The sequence below is a fragment of the Tauraco erythrolophus genome, chromosome 3, assembly GCF_009769465.1.
Source record: "Tauraco erythrolophus isolate bTauEry1 chromosome 3, bTauEry1.pri, whole genome shotgun sequence".
Taxonomy (NCBI): Eukaryota; Metazoa; Chordata; class Aves; order Musophagiformes; family Musophagidae; genus Tauraco; species Tauraco erythrolophus.
The window spans coordinates 73,120,729-73,141,029 of record NC_141467.1 but is presented as its reverse complement, the minus strand read 5'-3'; positions in this window follow the sequence as shown (position 1 = coordinate 73,141,029).

The window sequence follows — 20,301 nt, the reverse complement described above, 5'->3', positions numbered from 1 at the left end:
TTCGCCGTTCCCCTTTATGTGGGCTTAGTTCATGTTACCAGTAATGAGAAAATCCGTACATGTTCCCATCAGAGCAGTAAAAGACCATTTAGGCTCTTTCTCCAGCTTTCCTACTTTTTAAACCAGAAGCTACTATGTATATGCAATGTTAAATGGATTTTGCTAATAGAAATATATTAACATATTGCTATTAGGCAAGGTAGATACTTCTTCCTATTACCGGAGATGGTTCCTCCCCCCCGCAGGTACTCCCTGCAGTAGAAAACGTCCTGTACAGTGGTAAAAAATTAACATTTGTTCCACACTCCTCAGCAGAAAGAAAAATTGTTGTTGCATTTATTTTTTCAGCCACTTTGTGGTAACTAAGATTACACAGACTGTGCTAAACAGATTTTATGTTGTTGTGCAAATATTTCTCCTGCGTTCTTACTACTTTGATGATATTTTTGGTAGGTTTAAAATGTCTCTTATTCTTCTAGTTTTAAAATAAAGGTGTATTTTGTCTGAGCGCTTCTCCAGGTCTTTTCACTGTCCTAATTACTATCTGTCCCTTGTAATGTTAACTATGTTTTTGACTGTTTATACTGTTCCTTAGGAGTGATGATGAATGTTGTCTTAAAAGTGCATGCTTTGGAGCTATATCTGTTGTTCACGTTGAGTGCCCAGGTTGATGTGCTTTTGGGGTTGTGGTTGAGACCCCCCAGTGCAGTTCCAGATTTGAGTACTTAATGTCACAAGTGACGTTTGAAAGATACTGAGATTTTTTTGTTGTTGATTTTTTCTAAAGGGAGACAAAAACCAAGAGAGTGTCGTTTTTGCACTGAAGGGCCTTACTCTGTTCTGCCAGCGTGTGTATGTAACAGCGCTGTTCGTTGCATGTCGTTAGGGAGAACACAGCTCGTACCTCCTGTTTGCCCGATGGCACGTAGCAACCCCAGAGGACACACACTGCTTTTGTGCTCCTCTTCAGTTTTAATCTTTAGGGAGCAACTGTTTCAAAGAATAAACACATTGCCTTGCGGGAGAAACTCGGGAAAACATCCTGCTAGTGACAGCGGCAGCCGCTGCCCGTCACACTGGACATCCCTCTGCCAAAACCGGCGGGGCTTTGCCAGCCAGCCAGCCAAAGGCCGGGCGCTGCAAGCTGTGGAACCACGAGGTGACTGTCCTCGTGGGCCAGCAAGCGAGGGTGGCTGGAGGAAATCACGTTTATCCATGGGAAACCATCAGGCTGCTGACTGCTCACTCGAAACACGGTACCTGGCTTTATCCTGTGCTCATCTGTACGGCTGCTCGGCGGTGGGGCCGTGTCGGGCACCGGGCGGGTGGGTAATGACCCTGTTTGCTCCCTCTGCGGAGGCTTCCCCTGTGCACCCCTCCTCACTGAGGGACAGGGCTTCTCCTCCGGGAAGCAGGGATGGAGGGATGATGGTGGACCATGCGTCTTGCCATTTGGACATCGTCATCTTAACGATGCCCTTCTCGTCAGGGAGACACATTCCAGACAGTGCCTGCTACAGTAAAGAAGGACATTTTAAAGTAATAATAAGCATATTTAGACCTGGCTAACATTTTTGTCTGTCAAATGAGAGATATTTATGGTCATTACCTCTAGAAGAGAGACAAGTCAGGCCATAGATTAGATTTTGTGCATCTGAATGATTTTTCTTGTGCTTGCCAGGGACCAGCAAGTGTGGAAATCCCAAATCAGAGCTTGTCTGCACAAGCAAAAAAATGGAACCAGAATAAAGGAGTTTGAATTCACACCCATTTGTCAGTGGATACTTTACTATAGACACTCTTATCAGGAAATAAAAATATATATGGATAAATGGGAGTTTACATTAAATCAAAATTGGTCATTTATTATTGTGAATACACTGGCTTACGCTGATTTAGAGCCTGTTACTTAAGTTTTACTGCTGTATTTTAACTGGCAAACACTTAAAAGGTTTCATCTGCTGTTAGTTTAAAAAAAGTGGAGCAAACATGACTCCCAAACATAAAACTATCCTGCTTAAAGTTCGTTTGCTTACTGCTGCATGTTTCATTTATACAGTGACTTTTATAACCCATTTCCTCTGGAGTATATGACACTAAGTGGGCAGGATCAATTTAAAATAGATAGCTTTTGCTTACACAGTCAACTTTCATCTATTGTATATGTTTCTGTAAACAAAAAGATGCAGCAGAGTTTGTGATGGACTTAAGCAGAGGCAGGGCTTTTGCGGTAAGTTCTTAACCAGCACTGCATCGTTTTTTTCAGCACAGAAGTTTTTGCTTCCTCACCGGGAGGGCCTGTATGAAGACCTGCGTGGATGGCACTGTGAGGTAAGGAATACCCCCTCTGAGAGCCAGGTTTTTTAAGTTATTCTTCCTAATTTTGCGTTGCCATGGAGTTCCAACGTGAGAAGTTGCTTCACTCTGCCTCTGATTTCCTCTCAGAAGGACTTGCATACGGTGGTCCTTCGTTGTTTGGTAGTAACAAATATGTGAGCAAAATTAGCTGTTTACTGTGTAGATGATAATATGTCTTAAATGATGTTGAATTTCACTGTCATGTTAAGTTTTACATGGGATTCTGTCCCATGAGCCTCGTGGGAGAAAGGATCATGCTGTGTGTCCGGTGTACCTCCTGCTGCAGCAAGTCCCTGTGCAGCATCACTTGCAGTATTTTGTTCAACTTTGAAGTCTTAAATTAGAACAGGAGGGTCCGTTGTGTTTTCTGCTTCCCAGAAATACCATTGCTTTGTGGCCTTTGCCTGCCAGCTTTAGCGTCACCTTTCCTTCTCAAATTCACATCTTTATTCTCCTGCGGGGTAGCAGCCCCCATCATCTCTGCACCCTTGCAGGCACGGGGGGCTTGAGGCTTTTATCCACAGGCGGACTGATGATCAGCAGACAGCATCATTCTTACCTCCTCTCCCAGGACCTACATCTGTTGTATTTTTCTCTACCTCACGCACTGAGTGAATGAATAAGTGGTCGAAAAAATGAAGAATCTATTTGAAATACGATGACTGGAAAACGTGTAGCTCTTCTGATTTGAGGTGCTAAAAGACAGGCTTTCATGCAGCGCTAGGCAGATTACACAGCCCGCATGGATATTACAAAGAAGTCCAGCAGTGTTAGTATAGCGTAGCTGCACTGCTTGTTTCCTAATCTGCTTGTTTAGAGACACATGGAATATTCATCTTAATCATCTGTTTCCGCTGCATAGTAGGTACAGGAGGAAATACCACAGAGCGCCCTGTCACTGGGAAAGCAGATCATTTGAATGTGCAATGTAAATATTTTAACTAACCAAATGTAAACACCGTTTTGCCTTTAGGATGGGAAAAGACTGTCACAGTCAAAAATGAGCTGACATAAGAGTGACCCTGTATAGATGAGATACAAAATTGTGTTCACACATTTTGGTAATCAAAACAGAGCCCTTAATGAATTGCCTAGTGTGAAAGGAATTACAAACACAAATGTGCCTGACACGAGACAATCGGAAGTTGCTGCTGTGTTAATGTTAGAAGGAAGGACTTTCAGGACGCGTGGGGATCCGAGGTCCATGGGAGGGCTGATGTGAGATGAGAGAGATGAGATGATGAGAGATGTGAGATGGGGAGAGCTAGAGAGAGGCTGGAGACCCTGGAGGAGAATCTAAACCGTAAGTATGCTCTGAATATCCACGCTCCTCTGTGCCTATGGCTATGACTTGTGTTCACCATGCCAGGACAGTTAATTCAGGAGTTTCCAAGGATTAAAACATGGTAGAAGCAACAAAGATACTAGATTACACAAGAAGCACCTTATTTCATTCACATATATGCTGTGGGTTTTTTGGTTGGATTCAAAGGAAAGCAGAGTTCTTAGGGAGCTCAGAGCGGTTGCTCATTAGCTGTGCCTGCACTGGCTTCATAAGTGCTTGAAGAGTTATGGTCAAGTGATACTTGATAGAATCTAGACATGGGATTTGGCTTTTGGTGCTGAATATGCTCCTGAAAAATAGTGCTATAGCATCAAATCCAGAATCCTCCAGATACCACTTGACTTAATCATCCAGTAGATGCTAAGTAGAGACCCTAAATGGTCTTTGGGCGTTCATCACGTTCCTAAGTAGAGGAAACATTTGGAGAGGATTTCATTGACTATCCATTCTAGCCTGTGGATTGTTAATAACAGAAGAGGAGGAAACAACGCAGAGGATTTGACTAGGCTCCACGAATAGCAAGAAATTGTTTGGATCTTATTTCTGTAGGCACAGGTCTATGTAAATGCCCAAGCGAGTAAGCTTTCATTATTGGAATAGCTGAGGGTGTTTTTTAAAGTTGATTTTTGCTTGTATTACCAACAATGGGTGATACATTAACATCTGCCTTACATTTGCTACTTCTTTGTTCTAGCAGCTGGAAATTTACATTTACAGATAGGCCTCAGAGCTAAAAATGTCATTCCCTAGGTTAAAAACCCATACTCATTCTCCTCGTTAGGAAAGGAGAACTGAAAACACAGGGAAAAGACAAATGGGAAGGGTAGTCCTCAGCTGATAAATTCTTTCAGTTGGAGCACAGATTAATCATGTATAGCGTAGCCTAAGAGCGTCATTGTCTACTGTTACTACAGCAGTTTAGCTGTAGCCAAAAGAGCAGATCTATTAAGAGTAAAAATTATCCAAAGAAAGTAGAAGAAACCAAATGCTTAAGTCATCAGTGAAGGAAAAAATACAATAGCGTTTTTTTTCAGTATAGAAGAAGTTAAGAGCCTTTTAGTACGGATGAGAAATGTTTTGCATAGATGAGAATAACTTTTGACGTCATCCTTGAATAAAACTTCTGTTGCTAGAAAATCAATCATTTTATGCAATAACTTCCTGTAACTATTCTCTTGAATATAGATAATCCAAATCTTCTTTACCTCCCAGGCAGATGTATCAATTTTCACGGGAAGGCATGAATACATTCAAAAGTAAAAACTTCATTTTTTCCTTTTAGAAGCAGGAAGTTCATATTGCTAAGTGCCATAATGTGCTTTTTTTTTTTTTTTTTACTCAAAAAAGGATCTAAAATTACTTGGTTTAGCAAAGGAGAAAAGGTAGGAACAGATTACTTTGTAGTGCTGAATCCGTAGTGTCATTTTTCTAAAAGAAAATAGCATTATTTGAAGATGGGTTTTCAGTGGGTGATGAGAGATAGGGAATTTAAGAGGAGGGAAGAGAAGTGCAGTTGAAATATGTTTGGAATGACAGTCTAAACTTCAGGGAGAAAGGGAATGAGATAAAAGAATCTGTGGGAGTGGGAATAATAATGTGAAAGGGAACAGACTGTGCTGGTGAGACCTTTTGGCCTAGGTTTTGAAAGGAATTCAGAATATGATCTGCAATCTCTGTCTTTGTTTGGGAGGGCTGAATGGGAGTTTTTCCATTTACGGTAAAGTGGAGTAATAATGTCATTGCCCCCGCTGTTAAAGTATTTAAAAATCTACTTCAAAGTGATTATTTATTGCAATATTAAAGTATAGACAGTTGTGGTCAGAAGAAAGAGAGAAATTGGAATCGATCCCAAAAAGTGGGGTGAAAGCAAAATTTTTACTTCCCTGAGAGGGAATTGGGACCGCTAGTCCAGTTTGGCTTATTCTCACTCAGTTCGATAAGAGACTGGTTTTTAGGAAGCCTCTTTGGATATAGCTGTAAGTGAACAAATCTCAAGGTTCAAACCTGCAAGGGGAACTTGGAAGCCTCCATCAAAACCAGGGATAAATAGGATGCATATTTTGAGACTGAAAGTGCCATCTGAGGTGGCTTTGCAAAGCACGTGGGGACCATGGCATCTCAAGCATCTCTGGCATACACTTGAGAACTGACTTGTGTAAGGCAGTGTTTCTGCAGAAGGTAGATGGGCTACACAGGAGCTCCCATGCCCACAGCTGCTTCAGAAGCTGCTTTTTCATCGTGGTACAGTCTCATCTGTGATCTTTGCCTACTTAGTCGTTTCTGTGTAACACAGTCTTCTAATTCATATCTACGTCACCTATTCCAGATGAACAGCAATAACTTTCAGCGTTAGGTAAATCTGTCTGTGCGATGAATTTATGCTTGCGCTGTGGTAGACTGTCAGTAGCCTGAGACAATCTGCTATCATCAGGCTAACTTGGTTTCTTAGTTCTGCTCTTGTGGCACAGCTAATTCCATTTCAGGGTGTGTCAGTTAAGGAGAGTATGCTCTAATAATATTTTACGTTTACACAGCACCTCTCATCCCAGAGTACTTTATAAATCATGTATATTCAATAGCACTGACCTTTCACAGTCCCTTGAGAGCAGGAGAGCAACGGTTTCACAAAAGCAATACAAACCATAGGAATTTTTTCTCTGTAATGCTGAGGGAAACCCATTAATTACAGAATGAATGTTATGTTCCCTAAGCTACAGCTTCAGTTTGTAAAGACCTTTATTGAAAATTTCCTCAAGATAAGGTGCATAATCCTAGATTTTGTGTACACCATGAACAAAGAGCTAATCCATCTTTCCAAGACTGGACCCCTGGAAACACTTCACTCTTGCCTCTAAATGAACATCAAATATCACTACCTCTATACCTTGGCTGTCATTTTATCCGTGAATTGTCACTTCTTCCTGCAATATCTGCCCCAAATCCTATAGTCAGCATTCCCCCCTCAGCTGCTGAGGATCCTCCCATCTCAGTGTGAGAGGCACAGTAAAGTAGAAACATCATAAAACCTATTTAATTGCTTTTGAGGGATTCAAATGTAACTGATCTTCAGGGGTATCAAGCTGAAGAAATTCAGCGTGGTTATGCACTGGGCCAGCGAATGCAGAGGAGAGATGAGCAAGGCCAAAGGAACAAGGAGGAGGAGAATGATGGCGATTAATTAATCTTCCTGGAATTCAGTGTCTCTTCCCATAAACGTAAAGAGGATGATCCGAAGCCTGCTGAGATCAGTTAGCGTCTGTCCCTGCAGCACTGCAGCCGTGGGGAATGGCAGTGGTTGGTGAGGGAGCGTGCGAGGTCCTTGGTCTGCTGGGGCATCCTTCTTGTGATGTGCAGAGGCTCAGTTTATGTGCAGGACTACCTTGGTGAGGACAGATTCCCTCTGTTTACTTTAGGAAAAAACTCTCTGGGAGCTGCTTTCCTTGTTTTTAAAGAAGAAAATAGATACGCAGCCTGTTCTAGCACAGTATTTGCCAAACCAGCCGTTCTGGAGGTTAATTTGGGCCTTATGTAATCTGTTGTTTTAAACAGAAGGACAGCAACATTTCTATTTTAGTTGTACGCTTCAGCAAATGGATTACAAAACCGCAGTTAAGTGTGAATGCCATGGATGGTAACTCGATTAATAGTAAATTAAAAGAATCTTTAGGTTTTCAGTTTACTGTTTGGCCATTTAACTCTCTTCATAGCTTGTCTGGGTTTAATGTAGTTTATTCCATTTAGGAGCATTACTGAGACAAACCCCATTAAAGCAGGCATTATGGTCTTTGTTTTGATTAGCACTCAAGGCCACTAGATAATGATGCTTAAAAAAAAATATCTTGTGTCTCTGTCATGGTCATTAGCACTCTGATCGCCTTCCTACGACAGTGTAAGTTTTTTTCTCTTTAAATCCCAGAGCCCATTGTGAATGCCTTTAATACGGTCTGTGACATTTGAACAGTAACATTTATCTCAAAAATAACAATTCTTGCTCTTTCAGTGCTCATACTTCAAGAAATCGAATCTTCATATGTAAGACTTGTGGTCAAGTCATTACTAGGTAATATTTTGTGAAGCTATTTTATTGGGGCGATTTTCTTTCATTTTATTTTATGGTCAGGCTTTCTAGACATTCGGATATGTACACATTCTTCTCAAACAACACCCTGTCCAGAGAAAGACATTTGCACCACTTCTACCAAGATAGCGACCCATATAGGACTGTTTCAATCCCGGACTGATACAAGCAATTAAAATAATTTCCTCACATAATGTTTAAACCAGTGACATGTAATTCTAGGGCGAAGCTTCTCAGTACCTCTTTCCAACACTGGTTTGCACTCAGAGGATGTGCAGCTGCTATTACATGCTAATGTCTTTTGAGGGTGAACGGCCGTTTTAGGACATGTTATTAACTGTGCAAATGGGTGCATTTTCCATCCTAGTGCACTGAGTTGACCTCACAGGCTTTTCCCTTTATAGGTTTTAGTTTTGTTAACCAAAAAGAAAAATGAGAAAAATTATAAGTTCAATGAGTTGGGTTTGGCATCTTGAAGGATGGGGAATGTCCATCTGTAATTACACGCTCCAGCCATAGGGACCAGACCCCTCACCTTACCAGCACGTGAAGTTGCAGATCTCTAAAGGCAGGAGGCTAGCTAGGACAATTAACATCTCTAAAAACACAGCTGATGTGTTTTACCAGTATTGATGTGTTTTACCTACTGTAGATGAACACTGGTGTACCTGAAAAGAGGCACTCACTCTAGTCTTCACCCTTTATTCTTACAGAGCAAAGTCACCCTGTGTTTCCACTAACTTTCCAGCTCCAGGTGTGAGAGCCCAGCAGCCTCCTGAGGTCCTTTGAGCAGCTCATCAAAGCCTCAGAGCAGGCTGAACGTTTGTTTTCATGATAGTATTTCTATATAGAGAGAGAAAAATTGCTGCACTTTTGAGTTCTTTTCTCTCTTCCTCCTGAAGAGGAAAAAAGTGTGTATACAAATAAAGTGTGGCATATGGAGCTTTGTTAAAGACTTGCCTTGGCTTAGGATACCGACAGTGTGTTTCAGCTGTGGCCCTGATCCCCCAGCCCCTGCTCTGGCATCTGGGGGACGAGCGGCCAGGTGTGCCAAATTTAGAAGATGTTAGTAATTTTTTTGGGACTGTCTCTCCATTCTTCAGAATTCAGAAGCCCTTTCTGCCCTTTTATCACATTGCAGCCCAAGCCACCTAATCTGTACTCCTTTGGTTCAGGCAGTTTTTGATGAGTTTTGCTCACTAGAGCATCCTGTTCTGCCCTATTCCTACTATTTGTTTTGTCTAGCCTTGCTCAGAGTAGATAACTAATGCAGCAGTTAAAATACCATCACGTTAATGCTCTGTACCAGGGATGGAAACCTGCTTGTCTCAGGAGCAGTTACGAATGTACTGGGCTGAAGAATGAGCTTCAAGTGGAATAACCCTGGATTTGGTATTCAACCAGTTACCACACTAACTTGATTTAGCCTGTTATTATTTTTACCTAGATAGTAGCTGCAGTTAATTTCTAAACAACAGAAGAGAACCACATCTCTGGAAGATATTATCTTAATGAAACCCATTTTAAAAATATGTAAATCCGTACTTGTGAATTCCTGATGAACAGAATAAATTCCCACAGTTCATGATTTCTCCTTATTTATTTAATTTATATGCCATTATGACTGTGAATGAGGCTTTACAAAAACCACAGGGACACAATCTTTGCCCTAAAGAGATTGTAGCTGAAATTAGACACGATGTATAACCAATGGCTTCAATAGACAAAGCAGGATTACACCAAATAAAAATGATTCCTATTGTGTGTATTGTATGCGTTGTAAGCTTGTGATAATACAATTATTTGGAAAAGACCTGTTTGTCACCCCTGAACGTGGTGATTAATAACAAAGCTCTGGAGTAAAGCCATCATTAGTGTTTGCTGGTTTAAACCAGAAAACCCGAGACACTAATGACTAATCTTTGCTTTCCTAAGGGCGATTTAATTGAAGAGCTGATTTAATGGAGGCAATATTCAGTGGCGTATTTGACTTTTTAGATGCCGTGGCCTCCAAGGATCTTCACTCCATTTTTAGATCCTTCTTCTAAGGTAATGACATTAAGTTTGCCTTCTGTGTTTTATTACGTGATGAAGGTAGAGCCTCTTAGAGGCTCAATCAGGGCTCCCACACTTTCTTCACTCTTCATTGTGGGTGCAGAGCAGATTGAAAGATTTCTCTGAATTTTAAGAGTGTCTTTTACTAAGTAACTAAGAGTTACTACTCTTACATGTAGAACTCTTTTTCTACCATTTAGTCACAAGTACCTGTGTAATATTTTGTTTCCGGGAATAAGCCATAATTGTGCAGTACATCATTGTTTGAGTGTTCCTCAGCAGAAGAGGCTACCAATCCTCACGTAGATACTGCATGTACTCATGTCAAATCCTCGGGCTTTATTTTGACATTTGAATATCTAGACCTTTTATTTAAAGGGACCTTGGATAACAAACTGAGGTTTGGCCACTGTTTCCAGAGCTCTGCTAAAATAGAGCTCATCTTGTCTGCTGTCTGGAAGAGTGGAGCAGGTAACACGACAGCGGTGGGAGCAACACGAGCTGGGCAAGAGACGGGGGGCTGGAAACCTCCCCATCTTCTCAGCCCCTTCGGCAAGCGGTGGGGTTTTTCTCCACAGCAATTTGCTGAGATACAGAAGGGGTTAGCGTAGCTGCTCACCTACCCCACAGGATTCTGGTGTGCCTAATTAGTCAATATTTGCACAGCTCTGTGAAAACGCTTTAGAAGTGCCAATTATGAATTATAATTATCTTGCGAAGATGGTTGGGAGTCCATGTTTGCATGTTGATTCAGGCCATGGGAGTAAGCCTTTCAAATAATGGCTCTTATTTAAATGCTTTACCTGTTCCTTATCTCTTGTTGTGTGGGGTTTTTTAAGGATGATGAGAAACATTAGTTTACCCTCAGGAAAGACCAGGTCTGACTGTTTTTAATAATGAGTTATGTACTTAGTCACAGTAGGTAAATTTACAAACCGAGCAGTACGCACTCAGAGATCGATTCTGTCTGTTCGGCAGATGGTTTTACACAATAGGCATCGGGATGAGCCTGCTGAGACTTTAAAACAAATACTTCGAAGTAACATTGCCATAAGCCTGTTAATACAGTGGCAATTCCTGTTTTAAACTCCGCAGAGCTCCTACTTTATTTATATCCCATCTATTTACTGAAGTATAATAGATTTACTCTGGGAAGAGACTAAATCTCAGCAGATTTACACTGAAGACTGACAATTAAATTTCAACTTACTTTCACAAAATAGTAACTAAAGCTTAGCACTAACTGCAGGACACTCAGCTATTTTTCATAGCAGCACACCAGTATTAAAGACAAAGCGAGAATAGTCTACAAAAGAAGTCCATGGCTTGACTTACAGTTTTTGATATTCCTGGAAACTTTCTGTTGTAGCAAGAATACTTTTGTCTTTTTCTTCAGGTCTCTGCATTTTCTTGTAGCTGTGTAAATGTTGCTAGTCTCTTTAACTGGATAATAAAAGGATTTATCATTTATTCTACTTTTATGTAAATTAGACGGGCAAATAGTTACCTCCAATGCAGATTTAATATTTTAGCGTGTAGATGTGTATGTTAATACTACGTTAGATAAAAAGAAACCAGGAGTTGCACGTAATTCCACAGAGGCGACAGCGTTCTGCCTGCAGTTATTATATGAGAGCAATTTGGAAGAGAATTGGGCCAGAAGTTCCCTGCGTACCTATCTCTTTGCAGTAACATAAAATTTTAATGGGGAAAAATTACAGGGAAATGAACACTTTGTTTAAAAATGTTCATGAAGGGAGAAGAACTTTTTTTTTTTCCCCCTTGCATATGGGTCTTCTGACAGTTGTTTGCTAATCTTATGCTTACTTTTGCATTCTGTAGCTGCATTGGGATGTTTAATGCAATGTTGATATGAGCCCACACATTGATGCTCCAGTGGAGGAATCTTAAATATTCATGTGATGGCCAGATTCATGTGGTTTTATTTGATTGTTTTCTTCTCTACCCGGAGTCCTAAGCACCATCAGATAATTAAACATTATAGGGTCTGTGCTAGTGAACATTTCTGCAAATCTGGACATTCATTTTTTGTCCTGCCAGCTGGAAGAAGTGTGATGCTCTGGCATTGTTCTGCTTGGAGAAAAGTATTCTTCTGATATTAGACTAAAATGTTTCATCTCTGCATAAATCCTTATGGCTTTCTGAGAAGGATTTAGCACTAAGAGCATTCAGCCTTGTGTAAGAAATGATTGTAGAGGAAGATGCTTGTATCTGTGTAACAATTAAGCAAGATGCTACTGGAATAAAATTCAAGTGCAAATGAAAACTCCTAAATTTAGGCAAGTACCTGCAAGGCACCTTCAGGCCCTGTTACAGTCAGTGGGGAGCAGGGCCCCCTTCAGCTGCTCATGCAGGAGCAGATGGTGCCATTTGAGATACCCTGGGATGTTTTTCATAGTCTCTAACTGGAGAAGCATGAGAGTTTTCTGTAGGTCCTGTGCCATGTGTGCCAACCACATCCAGATGCAGGTTTCATCTGCCTAAAGAGCAGATATTGAATGCTGTTTTAAATGGCATAGGCTATGCCCCTTGGCCTCCAGCTCCCACTCCAGAAGGGCACAAATCTCCTTCGGTTCCTGCATCAAGTTGTTTGTCTCCATGGACATATCTGCATAGACATCCAGATAGCTTGGATGTCCTCAGGCAACTCAAGTGGCCCTAGTTGCCAGTGATTAGGCAACTAAATGGCATCCCCATGGGCTGGTCCGCTGCATCCCTTGTAAGGCTCCATTGCCTGGTAGCCCCTGGGAATGCAGGAGGCTCAGACACATCATCCACACATCATGTACATCATAGGCATGCTTGGGCATCTCACACATCTCATGATGGGTGGCTGCCTCCCACCCATCACATCGAACGTGTGACATTTCACTGAGCCTGCAGTGCTGCCTGGGACTTTGTTGATAGAAAATGAAAAAACTACAGAAGGACTGTGAGGAAGAAAGGAGAGAAACCTGTAGTTTCTACCCATGTTACTGCACTGCTGTAACTCGGATGATGAGACGTGCTGTGGATTTGACCCATGGTCTTCCAGTCCTCCAGTCTAATCTGCAGAGCCATGGAACGGTGGCATGGGCAGTCAAACCAAGTCAGAAAGCTGCACCAAGGGGAAATCAGTGGCCCTGAGGCTTGGTCACTGGGCAGCATCAGTGTAGTGGCATAAACTGGGCATCCTGAAATGGGTCAAATGACTGTCCTTCTGAGAGAGCAGTAGGTACTCTATGGTAACTGGTTTGTTTGCTCCATCCGTTTGGGCTGACCTTTGAATTTTCCATCATCGTTTTGCCTTTTCCTTGCCTTCACCTGCGTTTGCCAGCAGTGCTGTCATTGCCTGTTAGCAGTTGTGTACCAGCTGCTGTGCTTTTTCTTTTTTTGGCAGTTTCCGTGCAGATTTTGCTTGCTTTTTTTGCCCCAAACCTTTTTGGTGCACGTCAGCATTTTGTCTGTTTGCATGCACTAGGGAATGATGAGAGCCATGATCTATTTGGGTCAGTGCATGCCTGTGTGTAACCATTCCAAAATGAGCCATTTTCTAAGAATAAATTCTCCCTCACCAATCTGGTTCTCATTCTTGCCCACATAATATCTGTTAGCTCCCGTCTGCTATTTTTAGACTTGTGAAACTGGGGTAAAAAGACTGATGAGTCTTTCTGTTGTTTTTTCTTTCTTCCATCTGAACTCAGTCTTGCATTTCTCCTGTTGGTTGAATAACTCATTGAAATACATAGCAAAGCAAGTAGTTTAGCAGCTGCCCTAAACTAAGGTCTATGGTTGTGTTTTACAAGTCAGCTTGAAAATTCGAAAAACATTCTCTAAAAGGATGGCACGGTTGTTTTTCTGAAGTATCAGATCAATTTGATACTGCATCTAAGTAAATGCAGAGCTGGATGACCTCTGCTCTTCAGGCAGTTAGCCAGCTGTTCATCGTAGTCAAGAAAATCTTTCAACAAAGGCAGAAATTAGTTTACTATTGCTGCCATCAAATTTAACCTGTAAGTGTTTCAGGTTTCAATAACTAATGGTCATCCTCTTGATTTGGGAATGGTTTCTGTGAAAACTGTTTCCTTCTGCAGAGTCTGATTGCTTTACAATAAAACTGTCTCCCTAAGCGATGGAAAAGGATAAAAAAAGGTTTGTTTACCATATAGCGTTAGGTTATCTTTTAAAATGAGCTGTGTTCAGGAGGATATTACAGCAGGCTTGAGCATGGCAAATTTCTTAAAGAATAAAGATAACACAGATGAAATCCAGACTGCTTGGTGAAGGAAAGCCAGACCTGAGCAGGGTATTATAACAGTGATGTGATGGTAAATTGTAAAGATAAATAGCTATTGAAATAATTGGGAAGAGTGGGTGTATTGTAGCTGTGTATGTTCTTTAGCTGACTTCTTATTATCATGTATGTGTTTGTGTCTCATATGTTACTTTAATGTTATTTATCACATTTTAGGTAAGCAGTCCTATTACTTAATTCCCATCATTTCATTCCTTTTCTGAGAGAGTGTTTTCATATATTTCTTGTCATCTGCTCTTCGTGTTTCTGACATGCCCTGCCTTTTCTCACCACTTGGGCATCTTAATATTAATAGACCATAACCAAAGGAATCAACAGATTCTGATATCAGTACTGGTAAGTTTACAAAGAGTTTTTGGGAGTATTTTGATTGGTATATTATTATAGAAAAATAATTCAAGGGGGAAGAAGTGCTAAAACAAAAATTTTACCCGGGGTGAGAAATACTCAGCTAATGGCAAGGGTGGCAGTGTCCTGCTAGGAGCACCAAGCCTCAAGGTGGGTGGAGAACTGATGGCAGCTTGTGGAACTGCAGCACTGCAGCAACACTGGCGTGGCCTCTGGAAAGGAGGAGGAGGTGGCTGTGGAAGGAGCAACAAGGCTCCTTGGGTGGCAGACAGTGGGTGAAGGTACCAGGAGGAGGCAAGATGACAGAGGTAGAGGCTTCACGGCCATGCAGGAATGGAGGCAGTAGCTGCTTTTGTGGTGTTCGTGCATGTGGACATAGGCCCTGGCCTCTGGTGCGTGTCCGTGAGCATGTGTATGCTGTGGTCACATCTGCACAGCTGAAAGACTCTTCTCAGCTGTGTGTGAAGGAGACATGATTACTACTGACCAGTCAGACAAAGGTTTTGAGCTTGCTGTCTGCTCTTCCCCTCATGCATCATGAGTGTAAGACTGTTCTTCTTAACTGGTCTGTCTTGACTGTCTCTGCTGTCCCTAGAGTGCAATTGTCCTGTATCCGGTATGGGTTTGGTTTTCATCAAATTCTATCAATTCTTAACTCTTCTCCTTCAAACCCTTAACAAGACCAAGTTCAGTGGGGAAAAAGTAATGATTTGGGTCAGCACAAAACCAAAACCTGGAAGAAGAAAAGCCAGGCTGGTTATTGGTTGTGTGAAGTGATGTGATGCTCAGCTTGTCCTGCCTACCAGCAATTTGCTTCTCTGTCGTCATGCTTTCCCAGCTCATAGCTCAAAGCAGTAGGAAAACTTTTTGCAGGAGGCATGATGTATTTATCCTTCTCTCTGCAATGCTACCCATATTGTAGCACTTCCTGCTGAATTAACGCTAATGATAGTAACATGAGAAAGCACAGAGGCAGGGGAAGTCTCGCAGCATTAGTGATGCTTAAACTGCAGAAAAACTGATGCCAACAGGCAGCAAGAAGAACAGACTGGAGGAAGGGAAAAAAAAAGGGTGGTTTTTTTAGTCATTTGTTATTCAACAAATTCAAGTTTCCAAGCTATAGGCCAGATTCTGTCTTCTGATTTTTGCTTAGGTGCAAGAGGGGTGTATTTTGATTAGGTATCATGATTTATTCATGTTGAGGAAATGTTCTGTTCATTCCAAGTTCAGATTGCAAAGCGGTAGTTAGTAGATGACGTTCAGACTGGAGATTTCCCTTGAAACAATGTGAGAAGGTGTTTATTTTCTGAAGTCCATTTTGCTTCACTGATAGTTTCCTACCATTAAATATCCAGCAGTCAGGAGAAAGAGCCCGAAACTGTGATGGGCAGCTGCATTTGCTGGATACATAAATGCAATATTCATACATAGCTTTATGGAGCTTTTCCACAGTGTATGAACCAAACATCTCAATTAAATCGAGAAGGGGAAGACCTGGTTTTCATTAGCTGTGAAGACTTTCAGAATTACATTAGTTGCAGTTCATTAGATCTTTTAATTGTATTAGCTGCATGTCATGATGAGGGAGTGAGGGGTTTGGGTGTGCGTGGGGGGAACCCAGCTCGTAGATAATTCCCATAGGACCCATGATTAGCTTTTGCTGCCTCAGTCCAACGGGATCAAGCTCAGAGTTTTGTATTTCCCTCTCCATAGTAGGAGAGCAGGCAGATAAAATGCACCACGTGCCAGGACATGGGTGTAGGGGGCAGGAAACAGTTGGGTTTATTTTGCCTCACTACCCCATGCAGCTCAAGGTAACAAGGAGAGTGCTTGCACCTCAATGGGGAGGTGAAGCTGGATTATAACAAGAAAGTGGTGTTTTCATTTGCCTCAGCTCTGCTTCCAATTGAAAGGACAGAATGACATGATTATGCTAGGCTTGGAGAGAAATTGCCATGAAATGGTGGCAACAACATGAGGCCATGAAAAGACCTGGTCTGTCACTGCAGCCCAAAGGCTTAGCCACATTTTCTTCTCTGATGTGTCAACCAAGGAAGTCAACTCAAAACAGTATGTCTGAAGACCTTCCCTAGCAGGTCACCACACATTAATCTCCCCTGCTTTTGTCCGTGATTTATAAATATCTCCTCTCCAAATTCTAGGTGTCTGAGAGTTGACTGGTCTGTAAGAGGAGGCTAGGTATGACCAACTGTGAAGGTCATACCTAGTCTCCTGTATCTTTGAAGGTATTCCTCTCTCCACAGGCAGAAGTTAGTCTCCACTGACCATGCAGACCATACAGACAACCAGTTTAAATTATTTTTAGATGACCAAAGTTAAAGCAGCACCTTCCCTCAAGGACCACATGGCTGTGTTTCCAACTTGAAGGAGAAAAGGAAGATCACATAGATGTGACACAGGCTGGGGGCACTGGGTATTTGGGATCAGTCCTCATCTCTGCCAAAGAGCTCTTCAAAAACGGCCGAATTGGTCTTTATCTTGGACTTTTTTTTCATGAAAAGGCAGTTATTTACACAGGGATTCTCTCATGTGCTGCCTTGGTCTTATCTAGGTAAAATGAAAACTTTTCAGGACAGGGATGGTCTCCAGCAATGCATATATGCACCAAATATTTAAGGAAAGCTGACATTCCTAATGAAATACAAATGCTAAAAAGCTAAAAATCACTTTATTGAATCAATTAGAGTGAATAATGAGAAATTTGAGCTTGGATTAGAGCTTCACCTTTACAAAGCACATCACAAGGTGAACACTGTTTTCTTAAAATTGGTCTGTCACTAAGTTAAATGGCTGACTGCTGCCTCTCTTGCTGTGGGATATTACACAGCTCAATTTTCACTAATTCCTTTTGCCTCAGGATTATTTAATCTTAAATATAACAGGCCCTTCTGATGTAATTTGCTCTACCTCCAAGGGCGATGGCCACTTAGCTTCCTTGGAACACTCCTGTCTTCTAGACCTTTACATCCATAGGTTATATGCTAGTGTTGGCACTCAGTAATCTTATTTCTGATTCTTTTGCTGAGATTTTTCAAAATTTGAATGATTTTGTTGTGCTTTATTTTGAGGGGATCTCACTCAAGGTGCGTTAAAAGGCTGTCATGTCCTCGCAGTTGGATACAAGGCATTTTTAAAATTTCTCGGTTTAGGTAGAGCTAATCTCACCCTAAGGACTAAAATTTTAGCAATCTAAAAGTTAAGTATTAGTGGAAGTCATTTAGCCTTCGCCTGTGATGAGAACAGAGATGAGATCTCTCAGGTGGGATCTTGTAGGTAGCATCTGGATGAATAGAAGCCTCGTTTTAGAGATGTAAACATACAGAAGTTGAATCCCACTCTAAGTAGGAGTCTTGGTTTTTTTGCCCCACTTCTTCAGCAGCATTTCATTGGGGACAATCAGAGCATTGTGTTTTGCTGCTGCATATTTTGCAATCTTCTGTATTTTTATAAGTTCAAGGTCGTTTGGAAATTGGAAGTAGCCTCTGGAAAAGTACTATCTATGCATTGTGTTTCATGGGCCTGACTCAAACACCAGTTTGAGAACAAGTACGATTGCCATGGATTTTAGAGGTCTTTTAGGTCAGATGACAGAACCCATCTCTATGTGTGCCCACTCCCAGGCTAGGGGGAATTTCTCTGTTTCCATCATTATTACCTGAGTTTGCAAAAGGGTTGCTCAAAATGTTGTTGTGCTGCAAAAACTGAAAGGAGACTTGGCATGATAGAATTACATAAACAGCAAAGTGCAGTTATAAACAGGCTGTGTTTAATACGAAATAGCATCTAGTTCCAGAAAAAGCAAAGCTATCAGGAGTAGTTGTATCAGAGCTGGAAAACACTTCACAAAGGGAGCTTTCATTTCTATATGCTCTAAAGTACGCAGTAATTGTGGTCTAATTGCTTCACTGCAGCCAGAAAGCAATATGGGATATTGTGGGGGTGTGGGAAAGAGCATAATATGCTACGATTAAGCTGTAATCTTTGGCATGGTCACTCATCAGATAAAGCTTTTCTGCTGTCGCATTTGAGACAGTCATTATTTGCCTGCTAAAGCCTGGGGAAAATATGTGGTGGTGTTCCTAGGAGCAGTTTCACAGAGGCTTCATTATCAGTTTCTTTCTGAGCAGCTGGCCAAGCCCACCCGATGCTCTGCATTTGCAGGCTGTGTCTGCAGCGCTCCACTTTTCCCTGCTTGTGCTGGGGAGTTTTGTACTGCTGGTAGTGAAATGGGGGTAACGTTATTTTCCACCATGGAATGAATTTGTGAGCTTTAAGTTATTAGTTTAAAAACCTGTTTGCTCAGGACCTGATTTATAATGGAAGATACCTTTGGCAGAGATTTGTGAGTGTATGGTTTATACGCAGAAAGACCTTCTGAATGTGGCAAATAAATGTGCTAGCTATGTGACAAGTTAGGGGCATAATTATGCACATGCATTAACCCCGGGATACAGACTGTGTTTCACTTGGGACATAATCATGTTCACATACAATTATGCTCACCTTCCTTTGAAAATCCAGTTTTACGGTCTGCTAAGTAAACTTCGCTGGTGACATCTCTTATTTTCTAAAATTTGCCACCATTTTAATAGAAACTATTCCACTGCCTTGAAGCAAGCTCTTGAATTCACATGCTTAATTGTTCATACTACTGTCTGGATTCTTCCCACTTTCCCAAATGTCTTTCTGAGCAGGAGAGGCAGCCTATGATGCAGCATCATGTGGAATTGCTAAAATTCTAGTAGGAATAGAGAGAAAGAAGTCAAGTCCTTTGAATATGTTGACCTTGAGGTGACGTGGTCTGACAAGGCATGAATGAGTTGATTGGAGTATGACATGCAGATTGTGGTGTAGGTCAGCATTTACTGCTGCAAAGGCCTTTTTAAATTGTTCTGCAATGCCACAGATAAATGATTTCAGAGAGACTTGGTTTCTCTTTAGGAGATATTCAGACTTAGAAGGGGTTAAAAGTGACCGGTGGTTTGGGACTGTTCAGTTTTGTCTTAGATCTGTTGTGGCATTATGGAGCACACACATCCTTTGATAAGCCAGCTATGATTTCTGTAAAAGTAGATACAGTGGGGAGTTAGATCAGAACCTCATTATTCTGCTGCTTCGCAAAGCAGAAACATGAACTATTTTGAAGGCTGATGGCACACACAGTCTCTGCAAGGCTTGTCTGACAGTCTGCAACAGCAGCACAGTCCATGTCAGTAATTCCTTCCAGCATCAGGCTTTCAGGACCAGACCTTAATTATGTGCACATCTGGTCTCCTGCAGCAGTTCTTCGCTGCTTGGTATAAGACGTGTCTGCCTCTAACTGTTCTCATTAAATGGGTGCTGCCAAGCCAAGCATGTCAAAACAGAACTGCACCAGAAGAGATTTAATCTGTAATAGGAAAGGATTTGTCCTGATTTAGTGCACAGGAACCCCAAAAGTGAACTGCAGTAGGTACTGCGCGAGGAAGGTGATCCTGCTCTTAAGGTTTGTGGAGTTCAGTACTGGATCTGTGTATGAGCAGCTAGAAGCCAAAGCAAGGCAACGCAGGTGCAGAAACAGCAACATAAATCGGTCTTACAACTTTTTAACACAGCATTTGGACAAACTTCGCAATCTTGGTTCTGGTGACACTGTGGTGTTAGGAGAGGTTCTGCCAAGCAGGACCTCAGTCCAGACAGAAATCCTGTTGCCTGTTGTCTCCAGAAGCATTTAATTACAATTGCTTTTATGCATCTAGCACCAATTTAAAGCAAGGATGTTTGTGTATCCAGGCTGTTCCA